At 44.1% G+C, this 9,934-nt stretch overlaps 1 long non-coding RNA gene across 1 annotated transcript; it reads left to right on the top strand.

Moving 5' to 3' along the window:
• The first annotated feature begins 977 nt into the window (after positions 1-977).
• LOC128421876 (uncharacterized) lies at positions 978-5,357 on the top strand. Its single transcript, XR_008332386.1, has 2 exons — positions 978-1,182; positions 5,071-5,357. It is a non-coding gene; the product is annotated as an uncharacterized LOC128421876 (long non-coding RNA).
• The last annotated feature ends 4,577 nt before the right edge of the window (positions 5,358-9,934 follow it).

Here is a 9,934-nt window from a genome sequence, read left to right as displayed (position 1 = left end):
TTGGAGTGGGAGGCAGTTGAGAGTCGGTTGAGAGTGGAGGGTTCTAGAAGGGGGGCACTTGGTGGGGATGTCAAGCTGGGCTGGGCTGGGCCACTAATCAGCTTAGAATCAATAGACCAGTCGCCATCACCCTCGTTTAACGGTGGCCGAAAAGGAACAGCAAAGAGGGGCTCTGCCAACTGCCCAGGAAACAGAATTCCCTCAGTTTAGCTGGGCCACAGAGCCAGGGCTTGGCTAGTATTGCTAATACTCAGATGCCTCACACCAGCCTCTCAAAGGACCTGGTTTTGTCTGCCGCCAACTGTGACACCTCCAGAGAAACCAGCCTTACAGGCCTAGGTTATGAAAGAAAGAAATTGGGGGCTACAGCTAATGTCACGGACATGGACTCCATAGAAAATCCTCATGGAAAGATGCCTCGCATGTCCATGCTCTCCCCCCCCCCGGTTGGTCCAACACTTCCAATGTTTTGCTCCCTGAAAGCCGGCACACATCCAGCTGGCTTTAGCCTTCTGAAGCAGATCTCCCAGCAGCAGTCAGAGAAGGAAAGAAAACTGCTTTTTTCATTTTAAGAATGTTTATTAAGAAATATTAATTAGTAATCCTTGGAATATCAAAAGCAACCAGTTCCTCCAATTTCTATATTGAGTTTTAACATATGCCAGTGACGCCGTTCTCCTCTTGTCAGGGACTGGCAAGCGGGACATCAGGCACTGAGCAGCATGGAATTCCTCCAGCGACTTAGAAGGACAATACAATCCAGAAAGGCAAGACTGGGATGCCACGGATGATGGAGTTTCGCTTTTGTTTAAAATGTTCTCTAGTGCACAGATTACCTGCATGGATAAGGGGCAGTGGGGAAGAGGCGCGAGGGGTGGCAGCTGGGAAGCGCTGGGATGCCCTCTGATTCTTCATCCTGGGAACTGGAGCTGGAGCCTGATCCCTGGAGTCGTGGCCCTGTGGACGAAGCAGGGAATGGGCGGTGACTGGCCAAAAACTACAGACAGAACGTCAGCTCAGACGCACATTCAGCTGCCTCAGCCACACCAAATATTTAGAGGCCTATCCAAGGCAACTAACCGTGATGGCTACGCTCAGCCTCCTCGGTTTGGGGGAGCAATGTTTCTGAAAGAAGTTGTAAGAAGCTGCAGGTGGGGAGAGTGTTCCTACGACTCCCAAAAGGTATTTCCCCATGCCCCAGTGCCGGAGGTTTGTCACGTCTCTCCAGGGATTTGGCCAGAATAAGGTAAACGTTGGGGAAAGGCTCCTTCCACGAAAAGAAAACAGAGATATCAGCAGGCGCCTGGCTCCCTTCCAGAGGCAGAGGAAGGAGGAGGGCGGTCCACCCCGGGTCTCATCACGGGGGTGGTGGTGACAAAATTACCATACTTTTATGTCTATAAGACGCCCCCATGTATAAGATGACCCCTATTTTGGGGGACTATAACTTATTCCAAACTTAAAAATAGAAAGCATCAACAAAAGAGGTTTAAAGACTCAAGGAAATCTAGAAAAATATAGTATAAACACCAACAACTGGGAAACACTGGCCTGTGAGTGCTCCAATTGGAGAACAGCCTTTACCAAAGGTGTCATGGGCTTTGAAGACACTCAAACTCAGGACGAAAAGGAGAAACATGCTGAGAGGAAGGCACGATTGGCAAACCCTCACTGTGATCAACTCCCACCCAGAAACCTATGTCCCCACTGTGGAAAGACGTGTGGATCCAGAATTGGCCTCCACAGTCACTTACAAACTCACTGTTAATATCATGTTCATGGAAGACAATCTTACTCGGCTAAAAGTGATCGCCAAAGAAGAAGAAGATTGGTGAGTTTTACTAATGGCAGAAAAGGCAACAGCCTGATTTTGAATAGCTTTTCTTAACACAGGGACATCTGATTTCCAGCAGATACCATCTAGTTTGTTTGTAGCTGATATTTATCCTCAAGCAGCTGAGCTATGTCTGTACAAAGTCCACACCCCAATCTTCAGATTAATAATTTTAAAAGTGAGTTGGCAAGCGCAGCGTTCATGTGGTCAGTGAAATATCTGGGTACAAGGCAGGGAAGGGAGAGAAAGGAAATCGGCATAATAGTAATTTGTGGCACATTGAGAACTTTTTGAAGCAAATAAATGCTTTTGTATTGTGTATTGTAGCTTTGATTAGCAGCAGCAATTCAGAGAACTCGACAATATGTCGAGCTGTTTCTGTGGCATTCCCAAGTGTGCCTTTAGTAAATGAAATTGCTTATTATGACTGTTTTTTAAAAAATTCATTTGCTCCGAGCGATTTTTAGTGATGCTTTCTCTCTATAATTCTTATTTGAACCGGACTGAAAATGCAACTATCTAAAGGTTAAAAGGAGTGCAAGCTGTGTTTCTAGCTCCCCTCCGCCCTGTGCTTGTGATTTTGTTGTATTTGTGAGGGTTTTTTGTACGGTTTCTGGTGCATATCTGACCAGAGTCATGACTCGTGAATTGTTTGTCACACTCTGATATGATCAATTTTGAGATCCTCCTATGCTTGCAAAGCACAGTATCGGCGTCAAATCCTGTATTGTTTCATGCAATGGACAATGGCAGAGGAAATGAGCAGACGTTTGGGAGGAAATTACATTTTTGCCCTTGGAATGCTATCGTTCGAGCTTTCCTGAAACCTTAAATCCATTTCATATGCACTAATGACTTTGCAGCTACAGTTAAGCAAGTGCCACTGTCCTGAAAGCTGATCAAGACTAATGTGATCATAAAGCACAGCAGAGATAACAAAATGAACTGCAGTCAACGTCCCCACATGATGTGCCTTTTGTGCTAGTCTTAAGAGCTTAGTGCTTCAGTTCTGTTTAACATTTGCAAAGGTGGCAGAAAGCTGGGCCATGATAGCTTTTCACCGGGAAAGTTTGCAGGGCCTCTTACTGCCTGCTCCTAGGTCTTGCTGACACAATAAAATTGGATCTGAGCTCTACCATTTCGGCGGAAGACCAGTGTCTGCAAATTAGAGACTTTGCTCTCAGTACCATCTATGGAGATGCCAGAAAACCCTGCTTAAAATCATGGAGAACCACTGCCAATTAGAATATAGACCATGGGTCAGCAAACTAAGGTCCGCGGGCCGGATGAGGCCCAATAGATCCGGCCTGCAGATGGTCCAGGAATCGCTGCTTGGATCGCCATTGCGTGGATCGCCAGCGCATGCGTTCTTTCCCTCTCCCTCTCCCTCACATGGCGGCACTTTTCTCCTCAGGGACAGAGCAATCTTGTCCCATGCCAGGCTCCATTGATGGTGGGAGTTGGCTTGCCCACCTGCCCGCCTCAGCAGGGCAGCACCGTGAAGGGGGCATGTGACGTCGGCTGCCAACTGCTGCTGCATTCTCTTCCTGCTCCTCCTCCCTCTCCCTCAGTCCGCCCTTCCTTCCTTCTCCGTGCCTGTTCCTGCACCGCTTCCTTGCACACTTCCTTCATCGCTGCCTGCCTGCCTCCCTCCTTCCTTCGTTCCTCCCATGACATTCAGGCGGGTTGTTGCGGAGGCCAAGGTAGCCGCTTGCGGGTTGGCGGGCGGCTCTGTCTTCTTCTCCACGGTGCCTCTCAGGAACAGCAGCAGCAGCAGGTAGTGGGTAAAAGCTCCGGTGACACCCCAGTTCCCCTACCTCCATCTGCAGCTCCTCCACCGGGGCTGCTGCTTCTGTCTTCACTGGCCAACACAGCCTCCTACCCTGCCACGGCAGCTGGCTGGCTGGAGAAGCCCAACTGCGGCTACTGGGACGACAACTGGGACAGGTAAAGCGAAGCATCTTCAGGCCTCTTTGCAGGTGGGTGAAAACTGTTCATAATTTTTTTTCAAAATATAGTCCGGCCCTCCACAAGTCTGAGGGACAGTGGAACAGCCCCCTGCTGAAAAAGTTTGCTGACCCCTGATGTAGACAATACCAAGCTACAAGCAGACCCTCTAACTTTCCCCATTTTCTAGGGACAGTACTGGATTTACAGAAGCCATCCTAGTTTCGGATCTGATCCTGGAATATCCCACTTTTCATTAGGACAATGCTGAAGGGTATGGAGTTATGTGAGCCAGGCAAATAAGTAACTATACAACCTTTAGAGGACATCTGAAGGCAGCTCTGTATAGGGAAGTTTTTAAATGTTTAATGTTTTATTATGTTTTAATAAATGTTGGAAGTCGCCCAGAGTGGCTGGGGGCAACCCAGTCTAATGGGTGGGGCATAAATATAAATGTTGCTGTTGTTGTTGGATAGGACGGCCCTATTTTCATTGGAGAAATGTTGGAGAGTATGCTTCCTGTGGTCCTATGACCTTTTTCCACCTGGGACATAAAGTATTTGGGGGCGGGGAAGCTATTTTTATGTGGAACCAAATAAATAATTAACCCTATCTTCCTCTCATAGTGCAGCCTTGTTCCCTATTGAGATTCTCTGTGGCTGCATTAGAGAGAGAGAGAGAGACTCAGATATTTTGTTCCTTAATTTTGACTTTGGATTTTCTATATGAGGATTCGCCATACTCTGGTAACAAAGACAGATGTTTCAATACTCAGAGTCCTTTTATAAAGCATTTTGTCTAGTGAATAAATACTGTTCTTTGGAAGGAACATGTTTTGGCATTATCTGGATGTATGGGGAAAAAAACTATCAATGAATTAAAAAACAGCACTTTTTAAAATAATAACATCATTTAATTGGAATTGCTTCAACTGAAAAAATGATGTTGCTGTGACATCACTGTCAAAGATTATTTTTTATTGAAGAAAACCCTTCAATTATTGAGTAATAAAGTGATTGTGGCTTTAAGTAAGGTTGGGGAAAGGATATACACATAATCCTCGACCTCAGCTACCTAAATACCTTGATACACTACAGGGGTGAATGCTTGCAAAGGTAATCATTTAGGTGTTCCTCTCATCATTTCAAAGAGAGCTGAACTCTCTTTTCACTCTAAGGTCCAGATCAGACTTCAAAATAAGATCTGTTTCTTTCTATTACTGAATAAATCAATGTTGCGGCTAATACTCCTGTCTGCTTGCACTGACTCTTTGCCATTTCATTTTGCAGGATTACAAAAACCACAGAGCTATTAAAAGAAGTGTCGTCATACCAATTTGTTACTGATCAGTAGAGCACTTCATTGTAATGCAACAGATTAATATAGAATGTGCAGACAGACACAATGGAGAACATCAGCTGCATCTCTTCTTCCAGAAGTGAGTTTGCATTAATCATTGAGATCAGGAAGCCTGTCACATTGTGAGGAGTTTTATTTTCTACCCCACATTTCAATAATTAGTACTGCAAAACCATCATCTTAACAGAATGAAATAAATAAATAAAAGTGTTAGTTCCGTTTCCTGTGTGCTTCTATCTACCTGCTGCTTCCAGGCAGGATAACTGGAAGAAAAATAGCCATAGATCAATCTATCAATCTATCATCTATCTATTTCATTTCAAATTTATCCCTGGGGATTATTGGACACGACACAAGAAGCGTCCTGAAATGCAAAGGAAGGGTAGGATTCCAAGGCAGATGAAGAATTTGTCTCCTCTGCTTTCTGGCAGAGGATACTCACATATCCTAGATTCATAGGATTGTAGAGTTGGATGGGACCCTGGGGGTCATCTAGTCCCCCCCCCCTGCAGAGCTGATTTGTCAATCAGTGTGACACTGCCAAAAACAGCTCCTGAGTCAGAAATCATTTTCAGATCAGACACTCTCAAATGTGGGCTCAGTAGTGACTGGGTGTGGTGAGCTCACTACCAAAACTGAAGTTGTTGGAATATGCATTAAGATGCATCCTATATTTGCACCTCAAGATCTACTACAGTGGTACCGCAGGTTACATACGCTTCAGGTTACAGACGCTTCAGGTTACAGACTCCGCTAACCCAGAAATATTACCTCCGGTTAAGAACTTTGCTTCAGGATGAGAACAGAAATCGTGCTCTGGTGGCAGCGGGAGGCCCCATTAGCTAAAGTGGTGCTTCAGGTTAAGAACAGTTTCAGGTTAAGAACAGACCTCCGGAACGAATTAAGTACTTAACCCGAGGTACCACTGTATTTTAGAATTATTATATTTTTAAAAAATATTGATGTGCTGTCGCATCATAAAAATTTATTGCAGTGGTTTGTAACAACATAAAAAACATATGGGGGCACAGCTGGGGAGGGAAGCAGCAACCGCTCCCTCCAGCTAGCAGTGGTGGCCAAACTTGGCCCTCCAGCTGTTTTGGGACTACAGTTCCCATCATCCCTGACCACTGGTCCTGTTAGCTAGGGATGATAGGAGTTGTAGTCCCAAAACAGCTGGAGGGCCAAGTTTGGCCACCCCTGAGCTACAGCAACATTTTCAAGGCCTAGCAAATATTTGAGTTATGATACCAATGTAGTTTAGTTACACGGTAACAGTTTTCATCTTCTGGATCAGAACTCTGATACGCAACTCATGGAGAACTGCATTTATCCTACATACCTGGACCTTTGTTTTGTTTTCTTCATATGTCCTCTGTGACGCTATCACAGAATCTCCTGTATAAGAGTAAAGGTTAGAAAAGGAACAATCACCTTCTTGGAATCTGTACACATGCAGCACAATATAAGGTGGCAGAATGAATTGTACTAATTCATCCTGCAGATAGCAGATAATCTCCTCAATCTCTCTGTAGAATATGTCGTCCTATAATGCTATGCACCCCTCACCTGCAAGGGCCTTCCTTATTCTGCATTTTCTGTAGTGATGCACAATCACTTTTGTTGTGAGCCATTCTGAAAGCCCATTAGGACTAGTTTAGCAAGCTCTGGATGTCCAGAAATACCTGTGTGTGATCACATCCCACACTCATTTGGGTTTAGGTCAATTCTGGGGCTCACGCCTGTAGGCCAAGAGAAATACCATGGAGAAATATCTTGCTTTTTACCAGAGTGCTGCTGAAATTTTCAATCCTTATAGTCACCCAAGATTTATCTGCGCATAAAAATCTTGACTCTTGAAGAATCATAATTAAAATATAAATGTTTCAGAGAGAGTTGGTTACATTTCATGGTTAATGCTTTTCTTGACCTTGATCATTTACATCTATTTCCACAGAGATTTGGGGTTTTCCTCCTTCTCCCATCAGGGTTGTTCTGAAATTGGTACATGGTTTTTATGACCACATGCTAAAAGCCAATCAATATCATGAAAGGCGGAGAGTGACACTGAAAATGCCCATCATTTCATCAGTCGATTCCAATGATGAAAATGTTGGTATATGCAGCAGAAAAAATAGAGGTGATATATATCATTAAATACAGAGCAAGCACATACTCTTGATTATGATTTAGGTGGATACTGCCCTAGGGTAGGGGTGGAGAACCTGTGGCTCTCCGTATTTGGTAGACTACAGTTCCCATCATCTTTGACCATTGACTATTGAAAGCCTCAACGCATACCCTCCAACATTACTCCAGCGAAAATAGAGACATCCTAAGGAAAAGGAGGACGTTCCTGGATCAAATCAGAAATCGGGATGGTTTCTGTAAATCCAGGACTGTCCCTGGAAAATTTGGATAATTGGAAGGTCTGTCAATGTCTTCCACATGTGTTGCGTCAGAAAGATTTTGGGCATCACATGGCAGGACAGAGTCTCAAACAAAGGTGTGCTCTCCCAATCCCACATTCCCAGAATGTGTCCTGTCTCAGTGACATCTACACTGGCTTGGTCATGTGCACAGAATCGAAGATGTCAGGATCCCCAAGGAGATCCTGTGCTCTGTGGGGAGCTGGCTGACCAACTCTGCATTGCAAAGATATCTGCAAACATGACATGGAGGCTGGCAATATTAATCTTGCTATGTGGGAATTCCTGGCAGATCACTGTAGTGCCTGGAGACAGACAGTGAGGTTGTGTATCCACAGCAATGGCCAGAAGAAGAATGACTGCTGGGAGGAGCACACAGAGAAGAAACGCCATGGTGCATCTGCAGCAGCATGACCAGGCGCCTTTGTGTGCCCCAACTGCAACAAAACATATCTCTCCCTTATTGGTCTCTATAACCACAGCAGGTGCTGTAACTTTCCAACAGTTTGTCTTAACCCTCAAAGCTGCACTTCTCCATTGTCTCCCAAGACAGATGGATGAAAGCAGCAACAGTTAACCACCATCTTAAAGTGGATCTTCGAGAGCCATTAAAAATCACAGAGGGACTTTGTTTTTGCAAGTGAGCGAGCAAGAAAGCCAATTTAAACACTGGTTTCAATAGAAGAATGTTATGTTTACCACCCACTTAAATCAATGGGACTCGTGGGTGGCTCATATTGCCTGGCTGTCACCAAATGCATTGAAACTGTGGACATTTTTGAAAGGCTTTTGTCTGGTTGGTTTGTTTTCTTGGACAAGGAGTTCTTCACATATGACAGAGCATGTTTTGAGCTGCACTTTGGAAATGGATAGCCCATTGTTCTAGCTATCTTAAACTCTTATGGCCCAAGAGCCACTCATTTGCCACTTACCATCTCTTGATAGTCATTTTGGATGTTTTTGTTGCTGTTCAGCTGCTGATAAGGACCATCTGAGAGTCAAGCAGTATTGGTGTACTTAGACTATCTCAGAAGCTGGATTTAATATTATCTTGGCAATCCACTCTGCACATGGTAATGTGGTATTACTTATCTTATGGGGTGTTAGGGTACACTTGGATGTTGCCACTCATTAATTACATTCTTTAAGCATTGATGCTATTATTTAATTAAGCTTCTGCCAGTAAGAATGAGCACACAGAAATCCAAAGAAGGTTTCATAGCTGAACTTTCTTTGGTTCATTTATAGCTCATCAGTTGCAATCACTTCAGTATAAGTGGCAACCCATCTTTCTCTCTCTCTCCCTCCCTCCCTCCCTCTCCCCACCCAGCAGCCAATGGGGTGAGGGACAGATCACTCTTGCCAAAGGTATGAATTGATAGTTTGTAGCTGCTTTTTGAAATGGGATTAAGGTCCACAAATGACCCTAGGGTCAAAGATTGCCTATCCATGGTCTACATTGACTGGAAATGACACTTCGGGGTTTCATTTCTCTCTAGAGCTACTTGCAGATGCTTTTACATGCTGGTAACAACACACACAACGTAACAGGCTGTTTTTGACTATGTAACTTCTATTTCAAACACAATTCAACATATAATATCTCACAAAGTGTAATTCCATAGACCAACACATCATGCAAACAGAACATATCCTGAGAAATTAAAGTCCAATGGATGGTCAGGAGATAAAGTCCATTCAGTTCCTAAATTGGCATATTGTCAATAACCACTAATCCTTGTCGTGCCATACCTTCAAGTTTTCCATCTGATCCAATATCTACATGTGCCATACCTTCAAGTTTTCCATCTGATCCGATATCTACATAAAAGTAATGTTAGAATCCTCAAAGCAGTGATACATGGAACATCATAAGATAAGCATACCAAAATGGCCTTGCGGGAGCCACCCTGCCCAGAAGCAGAGACCCCAAAACTATTGTCTATTAGGAAATGTACAGATTACTAGGGTATTCAGTTAGACACCTGGTACCATCTGGATTTGAAATATATCCTCCATCACATTTAAGGCAGGCTTCCTCAAACTCGGCCCTCCAGATGTTTTTGCCCTACAACTCCCATGATGCCTAGCTAGCAGGACTAGTGATCAGGGATGATGTGAATCGTAGTCTCAAAACATCTGGAGGGCCGAATTTGAGGAAGCCTGATTTAAAGCAACCTGCAAAAAGCTCAAATACTGGGAACTGTACTTTACTCCTCAGAAAGCTGCAATTCCCAGTACGCTTGACAAACTTTGAATATGTTTTAAATGTATGATGTGTGCTTTCTTCATTGAACAAGGCTTCCACACATAACATCCCAATTCCATTCTTCTAAACATTTGCTTGCCACTGAAAACAAATAAT

This window comes from Podarcis raffonei, chromosome 10 (assembly GCF_027172205.1).
Source record: "Podarcis raffonei isolate rPodRaf1 chromosome 10, rPodRaf1.pri, whole genome shotgun sequence".
In the NCBI taxonomy this organism is placed as follows: domain Eukaryota; kingdom Metazoa; phylum Chordata; class Lepidosauria; order Squamata; family Lacertidae; genus Podarcis; species Podarcis raffonei.
This window is presented reverse-complemented; position numbering and strand designations above follow the sequence as displayed.